The sequence below is a fragment of the Polyodon spathula genome, chromosome 60 (assembly GCF_017654505.1).
Source record: "Polyodon spathula isolate WHYD16114869_AA chromosome 60, ASM1765450v1, whole genome shotgun sequence".
Lineage (NCBI taxonomy): Eukaryota > Metazoa > Chordata > Actinopteri > Acipenseriformes > Polyodontidae > Polyodon > Polyodon spathula.
The window spans coordinates 522,641-530,749 of record NC_054593.1 but is presented as its reverse complement, the minus strand read 5'-3'; the positions used below and the strand labels follow the sequence as shown (position 1 = coordinate 530,749).

Below are 8,109 nucleotides of genomic sequence, written 5' to 3'. Positions count from 1 at the left end.
TTAATATAACATTGACTCGAAACCGTGATCCCTGTTTCAGGAAGCCAGTGACTTATCCTTTAGGTGACTGGGGAACTTTCATATGGATACTAGTTAACAGGACAGTACACGACCGAGGGAAGAAAGCAGTTATTTTACTGTCGTTTCATTGCCATATGATATTGTGCATCTTCAGAATATACGGGAATCCTGAAAACAGCATTTTAACATGTGAACGAAGCAATCACTCATTTTAATTAGCACACGGATTAACCTCTATTGAGAATTGCAGTTGTTGATTGACTTGCAAAGTAAACGTTTTAGAGCTCCATTTTTTTAAGAACGTTCAAGCGCTGCCTCACATGCAGCAGATGGCAGTATTTACCTGTTTCCAGTGGGTTTCCCTTTTCGTCTTTCTGGGCACAAAGGAAACAAAAAAGTAATTTGTAAAGAATATAACTTGGGAGAAAACTGAACAACGTTTTACAGCTCAATTGAGGAATTGAATGTGTCCAGTAACCGTCTATATTTCAGTATATCCTTGACTGTGAATATAAGTACAATGTCTTGCCATCAGTCAATCTTTTTTTGTTTGTTTTGCTTGAAATACTTTTCCAAGAGAAGAAAAACAAGCTAGCAGAGGATGGTTTCAATCCATCAACACCTAGGTTATGAGCCCAGCACGCTTCCACTGCGCCACGTTGCTACGGCTGTGGTTTCATTGAATTACCAGCACAAGAAAAACAACTAAAGCGCAGTCATCGTTTTAACCAGCGACACGGCAGTGACCGGACTGAACTTTGAAAACCTTACAAATCAGAGATGATCTGTTTTTATTTATCTTTTCACCGAAATACCTCGTACAGAGCATGCAACTTCTCTGCCAAATTTAATCACAGGCAGTTTTCTCACCGGTTGACAATTCCAATAATCTGTCTCTCTTTAAAATGCATATGAAATCGTGGGAGGCGCTGTGCGACTTTTTCGACAGACCGCTGCTTCTCTCCCAGAGTAAACCGCCACGAAACACAACGCCATGTTTCCACGTGGTTTCGAAAAGAGGACCATTCTCGTGTAGGCGAACGTCATAACCACTACGCAACAAAAGCAGTTTGCTTGCATTCGCCTGTGCTGTAACTGAGACCGTCTTCTGCTACAGTGTTGCTAGTGCGCGACTCGGCAATGTATGTTTAAAGGGCAATAGACAAAGCAATCGTTAAGTTGCATGTTTCCATAAACACATTTCAAACTGATCATTGGAAATGTTTAACAATTAGGGATATATATATTATATATATATATATATATATATATATATATATATATATATATATATATGTGTGTGTCTTTATTTATTTATTTGTCTTCTCAGTGATCTGTTATTTGCAATATTAAATAAAGTTAATACATTAAATAGTACAAGTTTTGATTCAGAGTATTTTTCAAAGCTTTCAACAAATAATCTATTTTCATAAACAATAATGCAATCTGTGTAGCTATACTTAGATACTCTCTTGTTTTTACGTAAATTTTGCAAAGCACCTTTACACATTTTACTATGTATATGGGGCGAGCTATAGAAAAAAAAGAAAAAAAAATACATGATTTGTCGATTGAATAAATGTTAGCCTGTGTTGGGCTGGCAAGTTTAATTCTTGAAGACAATGCCGAAGGGTCTGATTAACATTGAGATGTTACATGTAGACAATAATGTAGATTATTGAACTGACCTGTGTAGGTTCCATAGTGTAGTGGTTATCACGTCTGCTTTACACGCAGAAGGTCCTGGGTTCGATCCCCAGTGGAACCATTTGAGCTCGTTTTTAAATTATATTAGTCCCTGCTCAAGACAAAGTCCCTTGGTGTTGGCTGATCGTTATATTAATGATCTAAGGTGCCTGCTCCCATCGTATATGCAGGATTATTTATTCACAGGTAAATACATACACATTTATTTCTGTTGCTGGTACATTCAGGCAATGCATTATTGCATTCTGCCACGTCATTAAATGAGCAAAGCCCATGTGCCAGTGCGCGTTCAATGGAGACGCCCTAAGAGTATAAGTCTTCTGTGTCACTCAATACTGCCAGTTTCTCCCCGTTGCTGATATACTGATGAGCAATAAAGATCTTTCTAAAAGCAAATCACATTGTTACTTTTAAAGCAAAGAATCAACACACTTCTGACAACTTCATAGCACTGCTGGCTAAAACATACTTTTAGTAGGCTGTTTCCCTTGAACCTGGTGATGCCGAGTGTTTTCCTATTAGCAGCGTTGATAGCATGTGTTTGGCACGCTTGCTGTGCAGTGTAGCATTGCATAACAATCCTCCCTGCACCGGGACCTCGTGGCGCAACGGTAGCGCGTCTGACTCCAGATCAGAAGGTTACGTGTTCAAATCACGTCGGGGTCAAAGCCCTCTTTGTTTCTATTCCACGCTCTCTTATTTTAAAGTGTTTGGATTTGAATCCGTCTGCGCATTTATTTATACAGTTTATCCTACACAATGTATTGATTGCAGCCATCAAACAGAAATGGATTGTATTGCTATTGATTGACTCCTAAGTAAATGTTGGCCAGTCTTCAATGACATAGTTGAGTAATAAAGTCATATCAACCCTTCCATGCATGAGATATTGCAAATAGCTACACAGATACTAGTTTTGAAGAAATGTAAATTACAGCAAGTAATATTTTAGACCTTTAAGCTTAACAGACATTTAAGAATTAAAAACAAAGATATAATACAAAGGGGCACGTAGTCTGCAGCATTTGTACCTGCGCAGGGATACCCAGACGCTTTCAAATCCACGGCCACGATCACGCTGTGCACAGTGTCAACATCTATAAGCATATCGCAGACAAAGAACAAATACAAATATTGCTCATTTTTAATATAACATTGACTCGAAACCGTGATCCCTGTTTCAGGAAGCCAGTGACTTATCCTTTAGGTGACTGGGGAACTTTCATATGGATACTAGTTAACAGGACAGTACACGACCGAGGGAAGAAAGCAGTTATTTTACTGTCGTTTCATTGCCATATGATATTGTGCATCTTCAGAATATACGGGAATCCTGAAAACAGCATTTTAACATGTGAACGAAGCAATCACTCATTTTAATTAGCGCACGGATTAACCTCTATTGAGAATTGCAGTTGTTGATTGACTTGCAAAGTAAACGTTTTAGAGCTCCATTTTTTTAAGAACGTTCAAGCGCTGCCTCACATGCAGCAGATGGCAGTATTTACCTGTTTCCAGTGGGTTTCCCTTTTCGTCTTTCTGGGCACAAAGGAAACAAAAAAGTAATTTGTAAAGAATATAACTTGGGAGAAAACTGAACAACGTTTTACAGCTCAATTGAGGAATTGAATGTGTCCAGTAACCGTCTATATTTCAGTATATCCTTGACTGTGAATATAAGTACAATGTCTTGCCATCAGTTAATCTTTTTTTGTTTGTTTTGTTTGAAATACTTTTCCAAGAGAAGAAAAAACAAGCTAGCAGAGGATGGTTTCAATCCATCAACCTCTAGGTTATGAGCCCAGCACGCTTCCACTGCGCCACGCTGCTACGGCTGTGGTTTCATTGAATTACCAGCACAAGAAAAACAACTAAAGCGCAGTCATCGTTTTAACCAGAGACACGGCAGTGACCGGACTGAACTTTGAAAACCTTACAAATCAGAGATGATCTGTTTTTATTTATCTTTTCACCGAAATACCTCGTACAGAGCATGCAACTTCTCTGCCAAATTTAATCACAGGCAGTTTTCTCACCGGTTGACAATTCCAATAATCTGTCTCTCTTTAAAATGCATATGAAATCGTGGGAGGCGCTGTGCGACTTTTTCGACAGACTGCGCTGTGCGACAGTTTAAGCAGGTTGGATTCCCAGTCCTTACATAAAATATGCTTTACTGTTAACAGAATGCATTATGCTACATTTATTATTTACTGAACTAATATGAAATCATGGAAACATCATCATTTATAACACATTTAAAAGTACAATTGCAAACAGCATCCATCTACCTGTAATTTTAGGCAACTTGAAAACTGAACAGAAGTCTCCATGGCTTAGCTTAACCATGCAGCCGTCACTCGCTGAAGCTGATTTTACAGGAAATTTACAGATTCTAGTTACCGACGCTTCGTAGAACAAGTTTCTTTTTTTTAAATTCTTGTACAAAGTTATGATGCTCTTATACCAAATATGTCACATACATTGTTTTAATTGTGAGTCTATTTAACAAATGATGCTAAACATATATATATATATATATATATATATATATATATATATATATATATATATATATATATATATATATATATATATATATATATATGTGAACATAGAAACACTGTATATAATTAATATTAGTACTGTATTTTGTAACAAACTCTTGAAAATGTATTTTTTCTTAATAACATGTACCGGTAAGTACGTTTTCTTAAAAGGAAAAAATAGCTTGGTGAAATCAGGTCAAAGTGTCCTTGCTCACTGGTGATGCACAGTAGAGAGGTCACAAATTCCAAGTACCTGGCACATCATGAATGATATCTTTCTAATTCCTGTGGCTGAAGGTATAAGAACACTCTGTGATTGCAAAATACCGACAGTATGTACCCTGCCGTGACTGCAGCCCCTCACTTGGATTGTTTACATGGCTGATGGTGTTTCATAATATAATAAAGTTTGGAGAATTTTCAGCTGGGTGACTTCATCTTTCAAAATACTGTTTGTCTCAATAATGGTGTAACACTGACAGCTAACACTCTTTTTGCATGCAAATGTTCCATTTATAATTAATAAATCATTTTGCTTGTCTAGGGCGGCAAAAGTCGTTGCGCTTCCCTGCCCCCTCCACTCAGCTGACCCGCAGTTTCACTCTACAGTAGCGCCCGTATTTGAAAGGGATAACAAGAGCACCAATTCATCACAAACTCAGACAACCGGGTACTATTGTAAAGCAATAGGATATGCAAGACACCAGACTTACAGCTGTTTATATCAGTCATCAGCTCTGTATCCAAGGAGAATCAGTAACTAACAGGATACTCACCAGCTCTGTATCCAAGGAGAACCAATAACTAACAGGATACTATTCGGTCACTAGAAATTCTCATTGAAGAACAGGGGTGTGTCATTTTTGGAAAAAAAATAAATCTTGTTCAAGGAACAACATGCTAGAAAAAATCTACTTGCCCCCTCCCTGTCGCACAAAACAAACAAAAACAAATAGAATATAACTTGCAGGGTGTTTGTTTCATTTAACAATGAACACAATCAATCAATAGTGATTAGCAGGGGGGGTCTATTATTATTATTATTATTATTATTATTATTATTATTATTATTATTATTATTATTATTATTATTATTATTTTATTTCTTAACAGACACCCTTATCCAGGTGACTTAGTTGTTACAAAATATCACATTAAAATAAAGTCAGTATTACATAGGAGCAAATTCAAATAAGAGGATAAAAGCACACCCTGTAAATAATTGCATTTGAGAGTGATTTCCACTAAAAGCAGATAAACTTCTAGTGACAATATCTGATTATAAGAGCAAATTCCATTGAGAGCAAGTAGTGAATACAGTGAATTGACAAGAACCATTTCAAATAAGAGCAGTTACCAAAAACATGAATATGGATATCTATATGAGTAAAATCAAGAACAAGATACAGTGAAGAGTTATAATTAAGAGTAGTAGTTGACTATGGCACAAAGTGGCACAATCGAATGAGGTAGAAGGTTGGATCAATCCCATTACTGTAAGGGGGCTGAGTGACGTCATTCCCCCCCAGAAATAATTGTTAATATCTTAAAAACTATACCGGCACAAACTGGCAGAATGAATGACAAGTGACTCAACATTGTGCTGTTTGGGGGGGAAGGGGGGCAACTTGAAGGAGCTTTTGAAAGACACGGACTGGCGCACAGGATTTAATCAGCGCTGCTGAAGATACACCCCGTGTTCAGTATTTAGTTTATGACTCTTTTTAAAAGCATTCTTTGTCAGTGGGGGAGTTTGTGAAAAGAAACCAAGTAGACGCAGAAACTGGCTTAGGACCCCCTCTGTAAATTCAATTTCTGTTCATTTCATACACAGAATGATACGAGCCACTCTGACAATACAATAGCACATCTAAGCAAATATGTACTGTGCATTTGAACTGCTCTTAGTCAAACTCGCTCTTACTTATAGTCTACTGTATTCTTTATCTTGCTCTTAAATTTGATCTTATTGTACTTACAGAACTGTTCTTACCTGTAATATGATATTCTATAATGTGATATTTTGCAATGTGATTCTTTGTACTGTGATCACTTGTAACAATTGCAAGTCGCCCTTGATAAGACAATCTGCTAAGACGTAAATAAATAATAAGATTGTTTTACAGAATGCCCAAAACTGGCCTGTTTGCTGACACGCCCCTTTCCTAGCAGCAAGGGATTTAATCACCTCCCGCATCACTAAACAAAAGAGTGTCGAGTACCAGTCAGCAAGCAGTCTCACACACAGGGCTTCACTGTTTGTTACTTGATAGACATCAAATAGCCTGATAATGTTGTGTAAAAGTTCAGCCCACAATCAGTTATTTAATCGGTTATCGAAGTAAAAAACAACCAGGACGCATCCCAGCAAAAATCATGTACTAATGCAGTAAACGAGTCAGTGCTTTTGTTAAAGTAATCCTTGTGACTCTGAAACATTTCTGGATCAGCCTTATCTTTTGAAAGTTTATTTTGTCTAATGTTGCCCCACTTGAAAGCACTTACTGTTCTTAAAACAACAACAACCAACAGTATAAAGTGAAGTGGAATTCAAAAGGAAGTGTTCTAGCTTTGGATTTAAGGAAAAGAAAACGTGTTTGGATACTGGCTGATAAAGCGACCCAAAGAAACGCAGCCTACATACTATGAAAAAAGGAACGTGAATGCCCTTATTGAAGTAGTCTGAGTAATAAAAACGTGTTGATATTTTGGTCGTTGCTGTATTTTATATATATTATTATATATATTTTTCACTGAGAAACGTGTTACTAATAGAATTGATTTAATTTATGCTATCTAATACTGACTTTATTGTATTGAACATCCCTCATCTGTAATGTGAGATTTTGTAACGATTGTAAGTTACCTGGATACGGGTGTCTACAGCTAATCACTATTGATTGATTGCGTTCACTTTTAAATGAAACCAACACCCTGCAAGTTATATTCTGCTTGTTTGTGTGTTTTGTGCGACAGGGAGGGGGCAAGTAGATTTTTTCTAGCATGTAGTTCCTTGAACAAGATTTGTTTTTTTTTTCAAAAATGACACAGCCCTGTTCTTCACTGAGTATTTCTAGTGACCGAATAGTATCCTGTTAGTTACTGATTCTCCTTGGATACAGAGCTGATGAGTATCCTGTTAGTTACTGATTCTCCTTGGATACAGAGCTGATGAGTATCATGTTAGTTACTGATTCTCCTTAGATAGAGAGCTGATGAGAATCCTGTTAGTTACTGATTCTCCTTGGATACAGAGCTGATGAGTGTCCTGTTAGTTACTGATTCTCCTTGGATACAGAGCTGATGAGTGTCCTGTTAGTTACTGATTCTCCTTGGATACAGAGCTGATGAGTGTCCTGTTAGTTACTGATTCTCCTTGGATACAGAGCTGATGAGTGTCCTGTTAGTTATTGATTCTCCTTGGATACTGAGCTGATGAGTGTCCTGTTAGTTACTGATTCTCCTTGGATACAGAGCTGATGAGTGTCCTGTTAGTTACTGATTCTCCTTGGATACAGAGCTGATGAGAATCCTGTTAGTTACTGATTCTCCTTGGATACAGAGCTGATGAGTGTCCTATTAGTTACTGATTCTCCTTGGATACAGAGCTGATGAGAATCCTGTTAGTTAATGATTCTCCTTGGATACAGAGCTGATGAGTATCATGTTAGTTACTGATTCTCCTTGGATCCAGAGCTGATGAGAACCTGATTTTGAATTCTCTCTCTCTCTCTCTCTCTCTCTCTCTCTCTCTCTCTCTCTCTCTCTCTCTCTCTCTCTCTCTCTCTCTCTCTCTCTCTCATATAAAGAACATTATATCAACCCAGTTTAG

The 8,109-nt window shown here is 37.4% G+C and overlaps 2 non-coding genes across 2 annotated transcripts; both read left to right on the top strand.

Annotated features, from left to right (window-relative positions):
- Positions 1 to 1,716: 1,716 nt before the first annotated feature.
- trnav-uac lies at positions 1,717 to 1,789 on the top strand. Its single transcript has one exon. It is a non-coding gene; the product is annotated as a tRNA-Val (tRNA).
- A 533-nt stretch (positions 1,790 to 2,322) lies between these two features.
- On the top strand, positions 2,323 to 2,394 carry trnaw-cca. The gene has a single exon. It is a non-coding gene; the product is annotated as a tRNA-Trp (tRNA).
- Positions 2,395 to 8,109: the final 5,715 nt, after the last annotated feature.